Here is a 23162-nt window from a genome sequence, read left to right on the forward strand (position 1 = left end):
TCACAAAACTCCGATTATTTCGCACAGTTTTCGAACAGCCCATTAAAAGCCGGCTTGTTGGGGTGATAAATGCTGATTCGGTGGCTGCATCCAGTATCAACCCCTCTTGTCTCTTCTTTCCTTTCGCTGCGAACCCCCCGCGGCTTTCCCATCCCTTCCCCCCCCCTGGTCCTCATCGCTGCCGAACGTTTCCTGTAATACAAAACCCCCTGCTGGCTCTGGAAATACATACCTATGTCTTTTTCGGGCATTGTCGCAATGCAACGACAATGTTTCTTTATCCGTTTCACGTGCGAACGACGCTCACGAATCGTTGATGAAAGTCGAGCTTTATGATCGATCGTGACTTAATAACGGTATTGTTTGTCGTTGTTTGTTATTTTAATTTTTTGTTTATAGCTTTGATTTTTTGTGTGCTTTATATGATTATTATACTGATTATATATATATTATTGTTATACTAATGCTTGTCGAGAGATTCTTTTGTTTTTTTTTTTCTTGTCTGTTTATTACCGTTATTGTATATGTTTTCTGCTTTCTGCTTTATACGTGTATTTACACGCACCTCTTATCTACGTAATCGTCGGATATCTTGTTCCGAGTAGATCGCCTCAGAGTTTTCTCGTCTTGTTTTACCGCCAAGATCCATAGATATCGGATGACGATGAAATATTTTGACTGTTTCGGGATTTCTGAAAAAAAAAAAATAGATAGCTAGGTGGGCAAGGGTGGCGGGGCTTGAGAGGAAACTCAAAGTAAAACAATGTTGGTGTAAAATTAGTTGAAAAGAAAAAAAAAGTAATGCCTCATTTTGCTACCCATTATTATATTCGTAAAACTACCAAACATCACGCTGCCGGAGCTGTACATTCAAATTACACGTTGCACCGATGCACCGTTGCATTACAGACATTACGAAATTATCTTGAGAATTACAAATGTCTCGTTCCACGCGTACTATTATTCACGAACGAATAATAATACCACGCTGGTGTTACATCTTTATTTTTCTTTCTTCCACGTATGCAAAAGGGGACCACCTAATTTCTTTGTATACATATATCTTACCATTATATTTCGATACCGAAAAAAAATATTTTTTCAAACGTCAAACAACGTACGATCGTTTCGCCCGATTATCTTTGAGGACAGGAAAAAAAGGAAAAAGAAAATAATCTATCAGGATCATCTCCAGGTTGTTGCTCGTCGAAAAATATTGCAATCAATTGATTTCCACGTGCGTCCATCCCGCTGACCGGGCGGTGCAAAAGTGCAGTGAATCGTGGCAGTGCGGAACACGTGTACAGGAAGCAAGTAATCAAGAGAAAAAGGACTTGATTGTTGGGGCTCGTAATAATGTAAAAGATAAATAATACTCGTCCTGTATACTAAGGCGCAGCGTATGGAAGCCCCGGCTATATTTAGTGACGCGCCACTGACTCCTTTTTTCTGAGGATCCCAAGAAATGAGCCAGCAACGGCTCTGGGTATTGCGTGCTATGGCCAAATTACGTTGGAAGGGTGATAAAACCTACTTAAATACACCGCTCCTCCTTCCTTATCTGGGGATACGCGTATGAGCACGTATGTACACATATGCGTAAAACCGAGTATATATATGTATATAACGGCAGGTTAATGTGGACGGTAGGCGTGTATTACGCGTGGAGTATTTTCGAAAAGCAATTACCTATATACGTTATCGCTTGTGAAAAGCACTGTAGAAAAGCATGAAGATGGAAAAGTTACGACCCCGTAGAAACGACCTGCCGCGCCTGTGTTTCGTACCGGGAGTTTTATCGGGGACTGATTCTCGTTCGATACTCTGGTAAATTGTTTGGCAAACAAACGTTTAAGAATTCCAGGGAATATGAAAGATTCAAATTTAAGGGACGACGGGGAATGGGGATTGAACGATGACAAGGGGTACGAATAATTATCGAAGCGTCGGATCAATTTTGGAAAATTTTTAATGCGGGGTGATAAGCGTGATAACAGAAATTTCAAGGGGGTAGACAAAACGTATATTTTTCGCTATTGTGTTGTCGGGCTCGAAGGGAGTGGATATGGGGAAACAGAAATGTTACATATGTGGTATACACGGTGTTACATTATTGTATAGCAGAGTTGGCAGACCTCTTTGGTAGATTAGTTGAATTTTGAAAATTTTTTTTCATTCCCTTATATCTGACTTTTATCCCCTGAATTTTATTCTATCTCTTATTTCTCTCCTGCCGCGGTACTTTTGCTACGGCGGGATGCTGTGGTGTTAACGTAAAACGAAAATTGTGCGAATTGAAATTTCGTGGTGCTAATGGACAATTGGGCGTTCGTCGTAGACTTTACTATTTTTTGGTCACAAGAGCGAAGCACTTTGGAAAATTGGAAAAATTCGCCGGTTCGTTCGTAATTTAAATTGTACGTTATGCGTTGAGATGATTTTTTTTATAGATATCGTGGAAATTGTTGGTTGACGTTTTTATGAATTTAATGACATTTTTTCTCGTAGCTTGAAAATTCAGTGGGATTATATAAAACAATTGCACCTTGATGCACGAATGAGATCTGCAACAGCGAGAAACTTCTTCGAGTATAATTGAATATCTCAGCGAATCCGGTCCATTGTGTTTTTATTTGAACCAGCTTTCTTTCTCTTTCCATGTTATTCACCTGAGACACTTTATTTTTAAATCATTCATAATCTCCTCTCCGTTCCCAGCAAGGATGCACTTAATGCACTTTTACCTCCGGACTCGATGGCATAAAGTGGATTTTCAAAATAAGCACACTTGGATTTTCCTTAAAGCAAATCCTTGTCACCCATCGCTGACGCGTTTTCGCGCAGTTACCTTATTTCGTAAAAGCAAAGAAAAAAAAAAGACTTTTCCAAGCACAAAAAAAGAAGGTCTCGCGTACGACACTGTCTCATGGCGTACAAATAACATTTAAATGAACGCGAGCAACTTGGCCGAGTTAAAAACTTTACGTATTCGTAATGCTCATAATTCCAAGTACAAATATGTACTTGGCAAAGGAAAGAAGAAGAAGAAGAAAATAAAGAATAAGAAGCTTCTACCTTAGGTCGACGTGGCGCGAAGAAACATTGACAATCGCTCGAATCGACTTTCTTCTTAGCTTAGCGAACTCAAGCAATGGAAATAACGAAGCACGTGCTAGAATTCGAGAACTTTTGTTGGGTAACAATGTGGGGAAAGGGGTTAAAAAATAAAGAAAAAAAAAAGAATTGCGACAACTGTTTGGCTTTGGGTAAAGCCCAACGTACGCACGACAAAGGCCGTACAGCCGTAGATCACGTGTCGTAAATATGAGAAAGTGGCTCCCCCCTCTAATGTAGTGCCCGCTTCCGAAACCCATAATGTCCGATCCTTTAGGAGAAATACGATAAGAAAAATGCACGAGGGTTCGGTAGGGGGGTGGCTCTGCGGTTCTGCGGCAGGACTGGCGGAATATATGAAAGGCTACACCGCGGAATAGCCGTCGGTATTTTATGTCCTTCTGCCGGAGAAAGAGGCCGAGAGGCGAGTCGGACTGGAAGAAGGATGGAGTAGGTGACGCAAGGGTAGGAATAAGAGTGAACAAAAAAAAAAGAGAGAAAAAAGGACACAAGACGTCGCCGTCCTTTTCGCAGGACACAGCGACGCTGTCCGCGTCGGATTCCTTGATACAGTCGTCTATAATATCGGACTTTCTCTACTTTCTCGCTCGAATTCCTTTCGCTGGGTATATACGTATATACAGGGTGGTTTTGAAATTCGAGACTCGGCAATAAACGTCTCGCTCGATTCAAAGGGCGAATTCGATCTGAGTGGCCTTTAGGGTCAATTGCGCGAGTTCCGCGCTGTAAGCAGGGGGGGGGGGGCTCTACTTGCTCGCGATGTGATTTTTATTGGCGGATATCAAACTCTGATTTCATATTCCATTCGCAGAATCGACGAGGCAAAAGGGTGGTAAGCCGATAGGGGGAGGGAGGGAGGGGGGAGGGACTATTGTACTTCGGGAAGTTCAAAGCCGATAATGATCCCACGATATTCTTGGGTGAAGCTGATAGTGCGAGAGAGAGAGAGAGAGAGGGGGGGCGAGACACTGCTGACAAATAGAATCGACTCAGTCACCCTTTGATAAAGGATTACAGTCGAGAAAAGATGGCTGAGTAGACTGTGGGTAAGATTGAAAACACTCAGGATTCGAGAAACCTGGCAAGGGATGCTGGGAGGAAAAAGGAGTCAGCTACGAGTATTTTATAAAGAACTTTTAAACGTCTCGGTCCATTTTTTATCCTAGTAGCGATCCAAAGGCGTCGTTGAATATCTAGGTGAACGAAATGCATGGGTAGTTTTTGACCTATCCCAACGTTCACGAGAATTTACGGGAATTGACCTTTAGCCTCTTATCGTTTTACGTGAGCATTTTTCACGCGCAAGGACTATCTCGCCGAAGGACCGGAATAAGGTAAAGGAATAAAGTGACCCGTTCGATTGCTAACGATATTCGATAGCCAATCGATACAGCTCGAGAGCTTATTCGAAGGTAGCGAACGCCTCCGTACGTATCCCGTATACGAGTGCTTTTGTAAAACAGGTAAAATATAGAAGCCCTGAAAGCCGGGGCGTACAGGTTCCGTTGTTGCCGTAGGTATCATACTGTTAGATTTAACAGAGCGGCAAAGGTAAGTTGGAGCGTCGCAACTAAAGCAACTAAAGCACTTTGGGAGTTTCTAGCCAAAGACATAGCTCAAAAGTTCTTGCCGCTCGGAGCCAACTCCGTCGTTGGAAGAGGCAAAGAGTGGTTGGAGTATTTGGTGGCACCCTTGTTGGTTGGTACGGTGGAAGGGTGTTAGATCAGCCAAGTAAGGGACGCAAGAGCTTTCGAAATTACGTATAAACCGAGAAAATCACTTAAACTGTCAGGATTCGAACCGAAAGTGGGACACCGCATCAATAACTGACCGAGTAAACATTGATCTCTCTCTCTCTCTCTCTCTCTCTTGTATTCACACCCTGAGGTATAGCTCCTTGGTTCGAGATCGATCCTCTCTCTTTCTATGGTCCAGAAGGTTCAGGAGGTTGAACGAGGATCTCGTGGGCAGCTCTGACTACTGTTATTCGCAAGATAGCAGGTAACCCAACTTGAGAAGACGAATGGTAATTGCCCGATAGAGAAGAAGCCTGAAACTATAGCGATAACGAGAATGAAGTAGCCTAAGAAGATTCTAAATAAAGTCAGTATTTTGGCTTTTTCCTTTATACCCATCACTCCGAACGTGGATCGGAAAATCTTTCGTTGCTAGAATCCAGTAGAGAGTAGAGCCTGAAAATGAAAATAGTCTAGCCGACGTTATCCAGCGGGATAACAGTTCGACGTTGTTAAGCAAACCGTAGCGAAGAGATATTTAACTATGTTGTTTTGAACGTCGAGTAGGCCATTTTCAATACGGGCATTATCGCTAAGTGCCGAGTGGAATCGACGAGCGAATATCGAAGGTGAACTAGAATTTTACAAGGAAGAATCTCGGGAAGCGAACGTGACGGGATGTCGGGCTCTTACGTGTATATCTATACGCCCTGTTGAAGTACGAAGGGGGTGCGAAGAGTCCGCGGGGAAATTACGATAATCCGCTCGAAGGAGTTTCGTTCTGTTAACTGGACCGATAAATCGGTCGTCTAGAAGGCTCGGATATTTTATCCCGGTAGGGTGGCATTAGAGAGGGAGGATCGCGGAACAGGGTTGAAAAAGTTTCTAAGAAGTGCAAGCGAGTGCATTCCCGCACCGGTGCACCTAGACTGCACTTTTATTTTGATGCGTGTCCATGTACGTGTATATCCAAGCTACCCCTCAAGGAACAACCCTCGAGGTTAAGGGTAGCTCCTGTCAGCCAGTCCCTTCGCTTCGGATCCTCCGTCGTTCCTGCCCCGAGGCGATGACACGCGCGGGACGTGCGGGGGACACTCGCACGACCAAGAGTAACTGCTAGTAACAATGTTTTCTCACCCTTTTGCGTTTTAGCGAGGAACCGAACTAGCTGGGGTGCAGCAACCCCTCCTATTCGGTTATACCCTCCGCAATCAATTTCGTCAATACCGCTTGTTGCGGCGGAGGGTTGCGCGGCTGTCTGGCTCGCGGCGGTTTTATTCCCTTCGAGCAGCCACCCCCCTCCGCCACCCACCCTATAGCATCAAGCCCCCGACGTCGATCTCGCACTCCGGAAAAAGGGTCTCTTGATAGATTTTTATGTCCCGCCTGCGACGACCATAAAGTCCTTGACCCTTCTTTACGAATATCATTGCCTACACTTTTCACCAAAGTGGACACCCTCGTCACTTATCTCCTTTCGCCATCTTGCGTCTCGTTCTTCTTTTTTTTATTTCTCTTTTTTCACTTTTTTTTCTTTCTTTTTCTTGGTATCCTCTTTACCTTCGCGAAATCGTTGGACGTATTCACGCGACTCCGCGTGTCTTTGGAAATTGCTTTTTAACGGCTATGCGATTGTTCCTTTTGCTCCGTGGGAAAAATAATTTTCAAAATGGTCTTACGACGATTCGTTGAACGTTTTTTTTTTTTTTTTTTTTTTTTTTTTTTTTTTTTTTTTTTTTTTTTTTTTGAAAATATACAATACGCTTTGCCTGAGTTTTGATATTGCCGAAAATAAAGATAACTGGACTCATGTACGGCGTGTCTGTTATTTCTATTTTTACCAGGACAAGCAGTCACTGCAGAAAGTGGAATTACGGGACGATGAACTCGATGCTCCTGTGACGATGATTTTCCATGAAATAATAACCCCCAGGCGTTTCAGCAACCCTCGTATCATCCCTATATCTATATACTCTTCCCTTGCGACGTGATGCACTTTTTTCTTCTTCCTTTTTTCCTTCTCTTCTCGAGTATGTAATTCAACGCGCGGTGCACCGTTTGAATAAACAGTAATTCTTTGTCTACGCAATACGGTTCACGTGAGCTTACGTAACAGCCACTTTTTTTCGGCAGACTCATCGACTCGCGATACGGTATATTGATCTTGCATACAGCGGATGCATCGTGCATTGATAAAAATGTCATTTCACAATAGGTACGCTCTGGACCATGCAAACTGCTTTTTTTTCAATTTTCATTACAGAACCTATGCGTGTGGAGGGGGGGGGGGAGGAAGGCCATTGTAAGTGGAAACACGCTATAAAATGAAAAAAAAAAAAAATGATTTAATCTACTACCTATTGGGAGTTAGTCAACTATAATTGTCCGATCAGCCGTAATGTTATTTTGAAAAAAAAAGTACTAAAATTTCATAATAAAATTATATAAGTCATTGGTAACGTTAATTATGATATATAAATTGTTTGCCTTTCAATTTACACCAGTCTTCCCTATAATCCAATGGATTTTCTTGGGAAGCTTATTCATCGTATTATTAAATAGCGTGAGATTACATTCCATGATTCTGATATAATTAAGATCTATCATAATAGTGATCAACACACTGTGCTAATTTCTTATATAAATTGTATACACAAAAAATATTTGTACGAAAATTTGTTTATTAAATAATTAATATCAACAGTCAACGACTGGACGGTAACTCGTTGTAAAATGATATAAAAAGTATTAGTAATAAAAATGTAATGCAAAAATATATCTAAGCATCTGTTTGATGCGATGAAGAATAATTTTATGACGTAACTATATCAGTAATAATAAACAATAGATATTGAACTCTATGCATAATACCAAGTACTGAACTTTCATTGTACTACGATATTCTTTTTTTTTTTTTTTTGTTATCTGCCATACCTTTCACTTATTTCCAGATATTGGAACAAGTACAATATTGCATAATGCCATAACCGTATAGTTGCTTATGGGATTTTTACAAAGTATCACGAATCACTATATCCGAGGCTGAAAGTTCCCCTCGAGCAGAATTACGTCTCCTGGCTGTGCTTGCGGTATAAATATCGATTATCCTGGTTATCCGGATAATCCTTACAGATTGAAATTACGATTGATACCTATGACGTAGATACTTTATCAGAACGGATCCTAGGTATAATTCCATTCTTATATCTCCCCCCCCCCTGCTCATCCTCTCTTTAATTAATTTTAACGCAGCTTTAATCGAGGGTCAGGATATATTTTTATCGTTTATTTTAAAAATGTCTAAATCTACGAAATTGCGAATATTTATTGCATCGACGCAGTACCTGCCAATAAGGCTCTTCGGGATGAATACGAAAAAAAAAAAAGGTAAGAGGAAATAAGACGTAAAGTTCAGCAATAAAATAAGGTGTCAACAGACGGAGAGGCTTTATTTCTCGTTTGGCGAATTAAACTCGTTTTAACGAATACCTATAGTCGGTTCATTTGATTTTGTTTTTATTTTCGTCGAGTTTTCCAAGGAACAAAGCCTTACTTTAATGCCCGACCGTAAAACCGTGTTTAAAAGGCGACTGGAAGCTTACCAGCGTGGAAACTAGGAATCGATACTTGCAGGTTATAATACGTAATAGGTACAATCGTATTGTCCTAATATAACGATATACAGTACAACAATGATTTGCGAGGCTGTTGTAATTTGAGTGTAAAATAATAATTAAAAGTCATGAAATTTTTTGAAATTATTATTGGAAGGTATATACAGTCTAGTAAAGAATGAATTAAAGTATAATTAATTAGCGCACGTGTATAATTGCAATGAAGTATGTCATTTGATGCGTTTAAATAAATTAAATATCGCGGGCAATCCCCTCGGCCATTGTGAAACATGAAATGTCGAGCAGCAGTAAAAATGGCTCGGTTCATTAATCCAGCGCGACAATTTGAATCCATATTCTCAAACAAATCGGATTGACCGAACCCGTAGGGTGACACTTTATGAAATTAAATTTGATAGTCGACGATTGGCCAGTTCCGTCGCGCCGTACGATTCCAGATTGGAGAGTCAATATATTTCGCCGATAAATAGCCACGCTTTCATTTCCTCCGTGAATTGCCGCGGAGAGCCAAGAGTCAAGTATACCGGGTGGCAAAAGCGATAGGTACCGTTGAAAAAAAAAAAAAAAAAAAAAATTGATCCGACGACCGATTAAAAACTATCCGAGCCGAAAACTATCCGTATCGTTTCGCCGTCGCTGAAAACGAGTCCCACAGGAATATCAAAGACGGATACGTACCCGAGTAAACAGATGCGAGTATATACGTCTATGGTATAATTAAATAAAAAGTCCATCAATTATATCGACGTTACGGCGTTTGGCTCGGTCGAATATTATCAAAAAACCCATGGGGATACCCGGGAAAATTGGCAAAGCATAAGGGGTGGCGAAGGCTGTCTTCGCTCGAAAAGATTATAGTGCCTATCCTATCCCTTGACTCTGTTGCTGCTGCTGCTGTTCTATCTGGCTCATTGGCTTCGGCTCTATCAGAATGGCCATAGGGGGAAACGTGAAAGTGAATAAACGACCGGGAGAAAGAGTAGCAGTGAATTGTTTTATTACACGGAAGAATTTGATGGAAATGTTAATGCCATTTCCCAGTTTCCCGCAGTGCCCTGTGCCAAATGTGCTCCCGGTGTCCCCGGACCCCCCCGGTCCCACTCGAGCGCGCCCGGCCGCCGTCGCATCATCTCGGCCATCCGAGCAAAGCGAGAAAACCCCGTAAAGCCTTCGCTGCCCAAACGGAATTGGCAGCTTTTAAGATAAAGGGCAGCACTCTTGGCGAGAATCGCATTCCCCGAGAAATCTCAAAAGGAACCCATCGCCTCGATACGTCCAATCGTTTTATCAGCCTGGACTCCGTACTTCCTGCAGGCACTGCGCGGACTTCGTTCCTTAACCATTTTACAGGAGTAGCCAAGGCCGAGCAATTATTTCGTACTGGCTGACAGAACCGGATGAATTTCGCCTAAGAGTCGCCACGTTGCTAAAGGCTAGTTCACAACGTGAAGATTGGGACGGGGGATTGAGTAGCAGTCAGTACTGTATTCATCGCGCCAGGTTGGGCTGGGTAGCATGGTCTTTCTCACTGCAGACTGTGAACCCGGCTTCAGCTACTGGTATACTTGGCACAGAGTGCTTTTCATCTCCGTAAATGGACCGACGGTAAAGCAATTTTGGTACATTACCTATACCTGCCTTGGTCGCCTCCTACCCCTTGCTCGTATCATCCACCCGCGTTTCTACCCTTCGTAAACCACCCTTCGCCGCCCACCGTCAACGTACAAGCGTTTGATTCAACGAGGACCTCGTACAGTTAATGCAAAAAGCCCTTTGCTAAGTTCATTCTTATCTGATGCTTTTGAACCTTCTTTGGTATCTCCATACGCGAAGCGTGTGCATGCGTGTACGTAAATGTACTTGGAATATCAAAGTACGGGTACTCCTGCACTTTTGAAGTCGTTGGAGATTCAGGGATGGAAGGGTTTTCCGGATTTTTCTTTTTATTTAAATTTTATGAAAAAAAAAAAAAAAAAAAAAAAGTATTATCCACGTTACGGAGAGACTGTCGAAAGTGGCCATTAATACGATTAAAATATTAGAACTAATTAGAAATTTTATTTTCCTGACTTTCAACCCCTTTCGCTCTGTATTTATTGAGGGTGCTTGAAAACCAGAGGGATTAAAGATAATCCCACCGTTCGCGAATAGCGCAGCGTATTAACGAAGCTTCAGGGCGATTGGAAACATGAGGATACGTGCGCATAAGAGCTTATACCAGTGCACGGCAGTGTAAATGGGATTTGCTCCAGTTACGAACTCCTTTGCATTTTTATTACAACGAAATTGGTTGTGTTACTTAACGCGTACGTTGATAAGGGTCATCAGTAATTTCAACGAAGCAAGGAAAATTTACTCGCATGCCTCTGTAACACGTGTTATTATTTAATTAGAAAATTTTATAACACCAAAAATTTTACGTAAGTATCACGCAGCATCCCTATCGCGAATTTTCGCAGATTGAATTAACCCAAAAATATTTTTTTTTTTTTTTTTTTTTTTTACGAAAATTCCGACAAGAAAATCACGATTTTCTTGGATATATCGGAATTGCCGTCCGTGTGGTTTTTACTGATAATCAATCAGATTCGTTGACACAGTCGCTATAGTGCATTAGCGCTTATCATCGAGGGATAAGAGCCTTGTAAAAGGGAACTGGTGTTCGTGAGAGTGTCAACGTTTCATCTGCTATGATTGCGTTTCCTTAAGCACCGACTTTACGAGCCTCGCGTTTCGATGAGACGTCCTGAGATGACCGGGATGACCAGGATGACCAAGTCAACATACTCTTCTCTTATAGCTATAGATTCTAGAAAGACGAGATTACACCAGAGCCAGATTTCGTCTTAGTGAATTGAACCCAGAATGGATCGTTTGCTATAGGCCATAAGGTTTAACGTCTCGAGTCTCTGAGTCAGGTAACGAAAAAAAAAATGACTGAACAAATTTTACCCGAGACATCACGTGGAATTCGGTTTTGATTAGAGTACCAAAAAAAAAGGTCAATAATTCCTCTTTAAATAAATAATAAATAATTTTCATTTTTCCAATAGCAGGTCATCCTTATTTTAGACATTGTACACACTGTATAATTCATATCCGTAAAACGACTTTAGTCCGATCATAACGGTTGTACCTTAATTAAGGGTCTGATATAATTATTTAAAAAAATCGTAAAAAATTAATTATACAGTCTGATCTATTTATTTGAAAAATAATAACAATATCGTCTCCATCCCTCGAACAGATCTCTTGAATAGCTCGTACCATTTTTTTGTCTGTACAAACTATACTAAAAACCACCCTTAGCAAATGATACAGTGTCTGAGGGGGAAAAAAGTTAGGAACAATTCCGTCTAGTAGAAAACCAGTGCGAAAATGGTTGGTTTGTAATTCTCGAGGTACATTTACGCAATGCGAAAGGATGCGCGACCCGCGGAGTCTTCGGCATTCAAGATATATAATCTCCCTGATACGCGCTGAGAATGTAGAAAAAAAGGGGCCTGCGCTCCCTTTGTGTGAACCTCGGGCAAACGAAGAAAAGTGAATGGGATGCATGGGTTGGTGGTTTATACCTTTGTGCAATATGGAGTTAGGGGATGGGACTGAATAAGGGTGTCCCATTGTGAAGAACGGTGCACCAACCCGGGGTATTCGTCATGGGGGATCACGCGGTTCGCATTCGCGATAATGCGAATCTTGATTAGTCCTGTGGCTCCGTTGTGTCTTGGAGCAGTGTCCCCTTCGTTTGAGTAAGGGTGGTCCTCTGTGTTTAAGGGAGTGCCCTACCTACGTGCCACACGGAATCGTTTGGCTATGGTAGTACAAGTATGACGTCGGGGTACCCATTCAACCCCGTGCTGATTCATATCGCGCAACCCTACGAAATATCTCAAGGACAGGTTTTCCTCCCGAATACCAAAGTCATTCATTAAAGGGTTGGTACGTTCGAATAAGGGCTGTATAACCTAACCCGGCTACTAACCGCGGAGCAAAGGACTTTATGGGCCGAGCTCAAATTCACGCAAACAATAGCCGCGTTAAATTTTCCATAATGTGCTTTGGGAATGGAGCAGGACCTCGAGGGCCCTTAACGACGTCCTCGAGCAGTCGCCATGGCGTTACCGAGGCTTCTGCAGCTTCTAAGATCCTTGCACTTATCGCAAGCTCAGCGGTAGGAATCGATCCTCCCCAGCCCTTGTCATCGGGCGGTTCGTTTTTCCGAAAGACTTAATCTGGCCAATGGCAGGTCGATCGGCCAAGAGAATTAACGAATTTAACCTCAAAGGGGTTTATGGTGTGGATGGGATTCCTGGGAACAATGCACTCGTTAAATCCTTCCTGTGTATATCTAATGACCAATTAATCATCCAGCCTTTCATCCAGTCCGTGTAGCCCTAGAAGGGATACCTGTCACCCTGGTCCAAGTGAGACCTCAGTGAACGATCGGTACTAAATTCATGTGAATTTTAAGATCTGCTGGCAAAAGCAAAATCATACTCGTATAATTCACGTCCGAAGGTCTTATCGCAGATGGCTGAACGAAATCGAGATAAGTATCGAAGTTTAACAACCTGGAGTCATTAGCGGGGCATAGCTCGTTTGTGTGACCCCGGCGAGGCATCACGGAACTTAGTTCTAATTAATTATTATGAAATTCGGAACCACTGTAGTGTAATCACTCAACGTAGTCGTTAGGCGAATGAAACGGGCAGGGAAGGGTTTATACTGGTGGAAGAGGCAAAGAGGCTGAGAGGTCGTGAGGTGTTGTCGAGGGAGACGGAGCCATGCTGATGATCCAGAGAGGGACAAGGAGAGACTGCTAGGGTCCAAATTCAGAGAAACGAGGGTACGAGTTGCCGAAGGACACCGCGGGTAGGACAGGATGGTAGTTCCAGCTGTGAACATTCTGAACTTTGGGTTTTGTGGCTGACCTCCCATTGACACTGTCTTTCTTGAGTCCGACCTTTCGACCTGGGATAGTTGCTCCGCAAGTTTAGATCCTGAGACAATCCACTATCAATTCCACGAGTTGCTTTATACGGATTCCGAATACGTACAAGTGATTAGAAACGACGTCAGGAACGTTGACCAGTCACGGTTTCTCGTCTTACATCATTCATATCGAATTCACTGCGAAAGACCCCAAACTCCGTGGCGTCGATAAGCTACTCTATCTGATCGACTGTTCGCTGGAGTTTATCATACGTCACTGAGCTATCGATTAAAACGAAAGTGAACCCCCGTGTTAATCCTGCTTGGCGAAAGTCTGGGATTAAGTCAACTTCGTTAAATCCTCTTGCACAGTTTCTAAGCGCATTTACTGATAATACCTGTCAAACAGTAAACTGCCGAGAGTACCGATAACTGGTCGAAAGCACCGGCTGACCAATTGGCAGAGTACCGATTACATTCTAATCCGATTCGATCGTTCAGTTTGAGGGTTCCTCGTGCTTTGTAGGTGACAGGTACCCTGCTGTCACTTTACACGACTCGATCACGGTTCGTTAATCGAATCGGGGTAATTATCAATTAGGTATCAGCGCGACTTGTTCGGTCAACGAATTGACGATCATTCGCTATCACGTATCGCGCATTTACGTGTGCGATTAAATTTTGAAAATCTTCATATTTTTCATACATCGGTTTATTCAGCCCAAACGCGCCACCTGAATGTTGTTTTGTCATATGATCTCGTTTTTCAGTTGGCGCGTTTCCACTGAATAACCCTGTATACTTAGTGGGATGAAAACCTCTGTAAAATCAGCATCTCTAAGATCTTCGTTTTTTTTTTCTCCTTTAATAATTACCATGGTGATAATGAAATTGATTGACGTCCTGCCTTGTTCCCACAGTAGCGACAGGACAAATGGATATTGATGCGTTTGCGAAAGTACAATGTACATCACTCTTGTAGCTTAACGTAGATCCATCACTGTTACACTAGGTAATTGCAGTAAAGCTACGTCTCCTCTGGCTAAGATATAAGTGACTATAAGTTCCGAGATGTAGGCAGACTGTGTGTAAGATTACCGGACGACCTGTATATTAATCCATAAAGGCGCAAAATAGCACAGACGCACAAAGTACATTTATTTACCATACAAATTCTAAGGAGAAACACAAGGAACGGATATTAAAGTTAAAGACTCATTGGAAATAACTAACATGGTAAGGAATCAATTTTTTGTAAGATCTGAGCGAAGAATTTTTTTTTTTACAAATTTCAAAACTACTTTCGGCTACTTCAATCAAGCTAAAAAACCCAGAAACTTTTAAGTCATCGCTCACTTCTATGCTGCACAGAGTCTCCCATACGCGAGTGAAACGAAAAATTTCACGCGAGGCCCAGGTAACGTAATAGCACCAAAGAATTGCGTAAGACATCTCGAAGATCTTCAACGCCCGAAATCCGATCCCGAAACCCTATGAAGTATTCCGGTAGATCCTGCTAGATCAGAATAGCCAACCGCGCTAGTTGACCGAACCAAAAAGAAATTCAAGAAGTGCCTAGCCGGGTCAGTAGAAAGAGAAAAAAAACACGAGCTTGTTCAGAAAACACAAGAATCCGATAAAAAAAGAATGTGGAGTAAACGCGGCGAATAAAAATGACGGAAATATAATTCGCCGGTGAGAACAGAAGGACGAAACACGATCCAGAGAATGGAGGTGCGAGATGCGAAAGACGAGGGTGGGACGTGTCGCGGTGCAAGATCAGCGTTGGCGATTGCGAATAGCCGGAGGAGACCAAGCGGAGGAAGGAGGACGAGCTTACGGTGGAAGCCTTGGACGAAGGGAGCAAAAGTATCTACAGAACCTACGGAGCATGTAGAAGGCGACGGTGTAAGATGGCGATGAAGAAGGTGAAGCGGTTGGCGCTTATATCATACGTGTAACGCTGCAAATAATTGAGTTGAGTATCTCTTGAATCTTGGTAGCCCGAAACGCGATCCGGGAACCCATGTCGTCCCTGGATATCGGTACCCATGCGACGAGCTGTACATCGCGTGTTGGGTCCTACACGAAGTGACGGAGCCAGTCGGGCGAAAGGCTAACAGCCTCTTTCCAAGAGAACTCAGCTCGGAATGGCCCTCGGTGAGAACGTAAGGCGACAGCCTCAACGATCTTTGGGACGCAACTCCCTGGTGGCCGCTTGCTCGCTCGGCCCCTTGGACGATATTTTATTGATATCATGTTTCTTCGGAATATATAACCGTTGTCTTCCGACGGCTTAATCTGCCACAAATGTTATGGAACTCCTGAAGAAATTGATCTTGCCAATATACATATGTGTATAGATATAGGGTACGATCAGTAAAGCAGCACCGGGCTCGAACGGATGACAGTGCTGGTGGTTGACACTGGCTGGAATCTTGGAGTATTTAAAACTCGGAAGGGAGCAATGGCGGACTTTGAAATACTTTAGTACCACGTGACAGGGGGAATCAGGGGGGAAGTTGTATGAGTTTCGAAGATTGGCCAGCAGCACAAAGGGGTAGAAGGCAAGACGGTACCGGGTGACTTTTATTATTTTTCTACTTTCTTTCTCTCTTCTTTTCTTTCCTCTCCTGTGTCTCTTCTCTCTGCTATTAAATACGCGCGCTAAGGTATCTGCCAATTTATGTCTTACTGCCGGCTACTCGGTTGCGAACGCTTGTGTTATCTTTATATCGTTATGCTTCTTCGTACTTTGCGGAATCGTTGCGCATCTTAATTTTGATGGTCCATTGGAAATGGTGTTCGATCGGGGCTTGCGTGGGATTTATGGGATTTAAGATCTCGCAGCTTCAAGACTCAAATATTTTCTTCGTTTAAAATATTTCATGGTTTGGATACCCTCTCGCAAGGTATTGACGATTTTTTTGGGATTTTTAGGTAAAATAATGTAATACCTTGCTATCTACACTTCTTCGAATTCCAGCCACGCGATTTTAGATTTATCGATAATCATTCTTGCGTAACGGTCGTTGTCTCGAAATTCCATGGCAATAACAATAAAATTGATTGTACCTGGAAAAATGAATGAAACTATTTTTCACGATACCGCGAACGAATGGCAACTATTTTCTACGTCGATCGATTACCTTCCTAGTGCCAGACCGAAGCCCCAGCATTACCATGTAACAATGAACAAACCATTATTTTAATCTAAAACCTAAAAGCGATATGCACACTATTTCCTGCAATACTCGCTCGTACGAATCACTTACGTTTTTACACGAAACCCTAAAATTATGGTAATATTATCAAAAGTATATATTGGTCACTATGGGTAATTTTTGACGTACATAAATATTTCATAAACAACTATGGGCTCTTACCAGGTTTCGCATGTCTGATACTATTATTTTAATTTGCAGGTGCAATTAATAACAATGCCATTCTGCGTGACCTAGTCTGTCGTAGGGGTTGGTCAAACCATTTGATTTGGTAAATGGGGTTTGGGTCTGCCCGCTATAACGATCACCTAAAATATCCTTCTTACCTATTCCTCAATCTGAAAATTTAGATTTCCCAAAATGATATAAATATGCAATTTGTTTTATGATTTAATATGGTCATTACTAGCATACTCTAATGTACCATTAACATACAATCGGCCAAGCGTTTCCAACAAAATATAATCATGACGATATAATCATCATTTTTTACCCGCAGTATGGCCGTACTACGAAACCCAGTAGATTCTGTCTTTCCGTGAAACTGGTAGAATTACATTGTACCGTTGAGACTCGTTTAAAGGGAAACACAATGAAAACTTAGTTACTTTATTTTTTTTACTATGTAGGTTAAACAAGCAAGCAGTATGCACACGAAGCGGAAATCATAAAACCACCGGTGGTATAGCGTTCGAATACAGCTGTAAGTAATAAGGGGGTAACTGAGTATACTTATATACACGTATATACCTTGTTACTAAACGGTTGCGTCCCATCAATATGTTATTTTTTTACTTTCCTTTCATTTATTTTCACCGGAAGTCCCATGAAATTGAATTTTCGCACGATTCCAATCAATTCGTCTTGCGAACCCCTGTAAAACGTTACCACCCAGTACATCGAGTATTATTTCACGCCCCTCGACCATACAATGCGGGACCGAAACATATAGCCAACGAAATATCGACAATTACGATAAGCCAGACTAGAGTTCCTTATATTTACGTAAGACTTCCGCAATTATTCTCGCGGGCAAATTTGACTAATTGTAAGTACCACTCGAACCTCGGCGGAACTTCACGATCTGACCAGGAAGCCTGAACTTTCATTGCCTCGACTCACGTGATATTTGCATCTGGCTCGCAATTTTCATTCATCGACATTCCCGTATACTTCGTTTACGGACAGAATAGAAAATAGATAGAAAATTGTGTTATTAGATAAAAAAAATTTGTACATTAAATCAATTCTCAGATAAGACCTACAATGGCATACGATTGTTTAGATTATCGCTAATATCAACTTTATTAAAAAGACATCGTACGGAAAAAAAAAACAAATTTTGATCAATACCAAAAAATTACCCCCAAAAAAAAAAACCTCCAAACAAAATCGTCCATACCTTATCCAGGTTTACCTCACCACTTTTCCAAAGACGACGAAACCAACCTTTAATCTTCAAAGCTGAAGACAGTCGAGGGATAGTCCGATTGAAAAATAACGCATTAGCGTGCACGCGAAGCGGCATTTAATAAAAGCTCCGATAGTTTCTCATCGTCAAACCAAGGACTACCAAGTAAGAGTATCCCTTCTACCAGCCGCTCGGCAATGATCTGAGCGTAATTTTGAAATTACTCAAAAAAAAAAAAAACGAAAAAAAAGAAGATCTCGAAGTATAAAGTAAACCAGCAAACGAGCGAGGACCTTCTAGAACCCCGTAAGAGTACAGCCCCTCCTCGTAGCGGAGAAAATTAAAATGAAAGTCTGGCGGTAAATTTAAAAAGAGAGCCTAATTATCCCCAAAACGTGGGGTGCACGCGCACTAAGAAATCCCCCGTATACAAGGGGTAGTTTAACATCACCACCACTAGCGTCATCATCACTATACCAAGAGGACGGAAAGGGACGGTGGTGTGTTTTGATATTCATGTTTCGAGATTATTTATGACTCAGGGAATGAGAAGCCGCACGCTTCCCCCCGAGCAACGCGAGGCAACTCGTGCGCCCAACACGTATATTATAAAAAAAGTCACCCGGTACGTACGCTATGGCGTGGTACCACCGTCTGTATAGGTGACCTCTTATTCGTGCGTTCTATGTTTAACGGCACCACCCGGCCGCCCCGTTCGAATAGACGCGTACAGTTATGTGTACCAGCCAGTATAACATAATGCTCGGCAGATACAAGTCGGGCCGGGGGTGTGGTCTCAACACGCGTTGCGAACATAATTCATCCAACGCGAATGGAGCGACGGCCGGACATACGCGTGTACGAATGTGCCTGTTTTCAAGCACATATGTACGTATACACGGATGATGCGATTTCGATAAGACAGCAAGCCCGCGAAAGGGGCTGATATTAAATTCTAAAGGTTGTCAGACCTGCTCGTGTGCCCTGATTGCGAAATAGCAACTTTGGGTTCGTTATTTTTGAAAATTTCAAAAAAATTATTCCACGTAGCAGAGACGCGAGGTATAACGCGAAAGACGAGAAAAAAGTATTTTGGAGATTTTTTTTATTTTATTAATTTTTTTTTGTTTTTTTTTTTCAAAATTCTATCATACCATCCAGTTAGATTTTTTGTTTCTTTTTATCTTGAGGCGTCGCTCTCTTGAAAATTTCATTTACTCATACGCTTCCATCTGAAAACTTTAGGTTGGTTACTCTTTGAATTTTTGGATTCAACAATTTTTTACGAATGGAGATAATGTAGATTATTTTTCATTCCCCTCGTTCGTGTCGTTGCTGAGCTTATTAACGATGAGGAATACGAGGGGGAGAGTTAATATCGTAATTACTATGGGAATCGATACGATAGCGGAAATTAAACTTTCGCAATACGTAGCTATATAAGTGTATGGTTATTCAGTGGTAATGATACTGCCCTATCATCTACCAGTCGTAATAGTATTACGCGAAACCACCTGGCAACGTAATGCCAATGTCCATCGAATTCGAATTCCTAATATTTACAGTATTGTATGGGTAATAGCCATAGAGTAAACCAATTACGATAACATCAGATACACCCTGCATTACCGTACAGAGACGGGCGTGTGTCCCGGGATAATCTTACGAATAGAAATAATTAGTATTGCCGTGCAAGGATCGTAGAATCATTAAAAAGAAGTCTCAACCCCTTTTATTACCTCGAGTTACATACGAAATACTATGAAATAGAATTTCAAGAGGGTTAACGTATTATTACGTATATTTCCCATTTACCCAAAAACGCCAAAGTACTTTCTCATTAGTGTACCACGCGTGCGATACACTGAAGGAAATACAATATTATCGTACTCAACATACCTATATAGGGTTATTCGAGTAATAGCGTATTACCTGAAGTCGGCATATAAATGTGTCATACAAATCAAGTGGACGCTGCTAACCTGAGTCGACGCATTTTTCGCATATAATCCGTCCACGAATTACGGTAGAAATTTTTGTCGAAAAATGACAAGAAGATAAAAAACAAATTGTTACAATTTTCTCAATAAAAATTTTAACGCCATAAAGGATGCACGAGAATTACGTAAGAAGCTTTTACTGAGCTTTGTCAGGAAAATAAGCATTCCGGAATTCTAATGAAGCACGAGCACTCAAAGGTCGGGCGCATCTATGCAGCAAAGAGAGGAGTAAAATTCCGTAAATTTTTCTCCTACAAAACCCTTAAGTTACGCTCGATGCCCGGAGGGTTGGTATTTTTCATCGTGACTCTCGGAACGACATGCGAATATCATTGAAACACTCAGGCCCCGAGAATAGCTCAGAGGCGAGCCTTATAATTATCCAGGGACGGTGCAATTAATTAATAGGTACAGTCATATTAGATGTTGGCAAGCACGAAGGAGCCATATATGGCCGAAAGCGAGTTGGCACGGTAAAACGAACGACTACGGAATCCATTTAGATAAGTAAACGACTTTGTTAATTAGATTTGTCGAGGCTATAATGGGAAGCCTGGAGTACGAGGGAGGGTGGCGCGAGGGGGGGGATAGGGTGAAACAACCCTACAGTGGAGAACTCCAGGAGTTGGAGTGCAACGAGAAGAAAATGTAGCTTAAAGCTTTAAAAGGGAAGGAGAGCGCTAAAGTTTCTACTGTTTCTGGGATAATTGTCCGATCTTAAAATACGTACTGTCCTTGAGTGGACTTTTCAGCCAGCCTCCTTCGCCCCCCCTCGGGAAGCCCTTCTCGCCAAATCTCCTGGACCCCCCCAGCGACCTCTTTAAATTCTCTTCCTTTCAAGAATCCGCGCTAAGAAATCCTTGCAGATCTTTTACACGTTGCTACTCACTTCTTTACTTGTTTTATTATCTCTCTCTATCTCTTATTGTTTCTTTTTCTTTCTTTCTTTCCTCTCTCTCTCTCTCTCTCTCGTCGCTACGATATGCCACTTTCGTAGAAGTAGCAACCCACTTAAGACCTCCAAGTATCAGGTTTCTTCCACGATTGTATCGTCCTACGGGCTGACCCGCCTCTACCGCCATCTACAATGACGCTTGCTTCGAGTTTCTTGAACGATATAAAATTTAACCCCCCCCCCCCCCCCCCCCCCTAACAAGAGATCACCACTTTCTTTTCTTCCACGACGCAGCTTCTTACTATTTCTTAAGATCTTCGTTCCTTATCTTTTGTCTTCACTGGGCCGCCATGTTGTTTTTAGAATTGCATTTTTCCCTCGCGAAAAAATATTCGCAAGATATCGCAGACTTGCCTGAAGGCCGGATAAAACGGGTTTCGTGCTATTTCCAGAAATCTCCAGGTTAAAATTATCAGAGCAATAACAGGCGCGTACCGAGTCGTGCCGATAACGATTCTTTAACTTCGTTTAAACAATAACCTACGATACCAGATTGCTCTGTTAACCAAGATTACAGTCGGCAGTTGGTTGCTGTAAGATATCATCCCTTAGAATTTACCCAGAGAAAATCGTAATATCGTTGAGTGTCATGCAGATAAAAATTAGTACAGTTACGGACTGTGGACTATATTCTGTCAGCATACACGGCGAAGCGTTAAAGTTTACCGAAGGCGGCTAAAGTCCGCTAAACCGTTCGCAATGCTCTACGCTGAAAGTGGCTGGGAGTAGTGAGCACGTAGGTATTATAGACGCGGGTGAATATTAATGCGGACGATACTTCAGTGAGCAGCAAGCAGGAGAAAGAGGCATTATCTTCGGCCACGTACTTGCAAGGCTGGTTTCTATCTCGTAGTCGTTGACGAGGTTAGGGGAAATAAACGAAATCGAGTTGACTAGCGTATATAAATCAGCAGTGCACAGCCAGCAGTCGCGGCAGCACTTTGCGTTGAAAAGCAACCATATTTAATAGACGTAAATCTTTACGCTACTCAAAACTAAGAGACGACTGCATTAAGGGGAAGTCGTAATGAAAGGCACGAGTGTTGCGGGATGCATGGAGCTAACGTGCATTACGTACATGCTACGGCACTTTGTATATATATATATATATATATATATATATATATATATATATATATATATATATATATATATATATATATATATATATATATATATATATATATATATATATATATATATATATATATATATATATATATATATATCTGTGTATGATCATATTAAAAAATATATAAGCTACGAGTTTGTCCGATATACGCATTTAACGATTAAACGCAGTTTTGGATCGGCGAGAAAATTACCCTCTGATAAACCAACGTGTGCTACCTTGTACGGACCCTGTAATGATGTTTCGAGAGCATCGTGTGACTTATTATCGCTATCATCCCAAAACCCCTATCCGCCGGTGAGATTAAACGGGCCAACATCATTATCCGAATTCGGGCGCATAGCAGACGCCCGCCTCGGGCGAACCTTCTAATTGACCCATTTTCGTCCTAATAGATCATCAACTTGGTGATATTCATTACTGCTATGGAAAAGAAAGTACTTCAGGCGGTAAGCCGTTTAACCGCTCTGGATCATCAAGTTTTCTATTAACAGTGTCGTTTACACTCTTGTACCCATATACTATACCGACGTCGGGACGCCGACGTCAGGTGGGTTGGAGCGATGCCGAGATTGAGTCGTTATACGGTAATTAGCGGTATGGTTGTTTTTTAAAATAAATTTTGCAAATTATTCAGGTGATTTTTTTGGGGATTTTTTGGAAATTTTGAAAAATTTTTTTTTTTTACAAGAAAATGGTGCTACTACTTTTTTTAGGGGCTGATTTTCTGTCTTAAAGTCAATTTAGAAAATGGACGTATCAAAAGCGTAGGGTGCATCTAAGATAATGGTTTCTCTTGCATCTTTCATACTTGCCACATGCTATATATCTTATGTAACCCGGTGTTGCCCTTTCATCCTGCCCCCTCCACGTCTACACAATTTTAATTGCAGGATTTTACCAGGAAGGAAGATGCGTGTCTGCTCGGTGTTAATCATACGGAGCCGCGCTACGCGCATGCGCCACGTGGAAATTAAGTTAGGCTATATTGTAGCTGGT

The 23162-nt window shown here is 41.9% G+C and overlaps 1 long non-coding RNA gene across 1 annotated transcript in view; it reads right to left on the bottom strand.

The window, feature by feature from the left end:
* Window positions 1–23162, bottom strand: part of LOC112495157 — a 143346-nt gene that overhangs the window by 44960 nt on the left and 75224 nt on the right. Inside the window, exon 6 of the long non-coding RNA XR_003061449.1 lies at window positions 566–692. This is a non-coding gene — a long non-coding RNA (uncharacterized LOC112495157). The remainder of the gene's footprint in view (window positions 1–565; window positions 693–23162) is intronic.

This window comes from Cephus cinctus, unplaced genomic scaffold, assembly GCF_000341935.2.
Source record: "Cephus cinctus unplaced genomic scaffold, Ccin1 Ccin1_scaffold1371, whole genome shotgun sequence".
NCBI lineage: Eukaryota > Metazoa > Arthropoda > Insecta > Hymenoptera > Cephidae > Cephus > Cephus cinctus.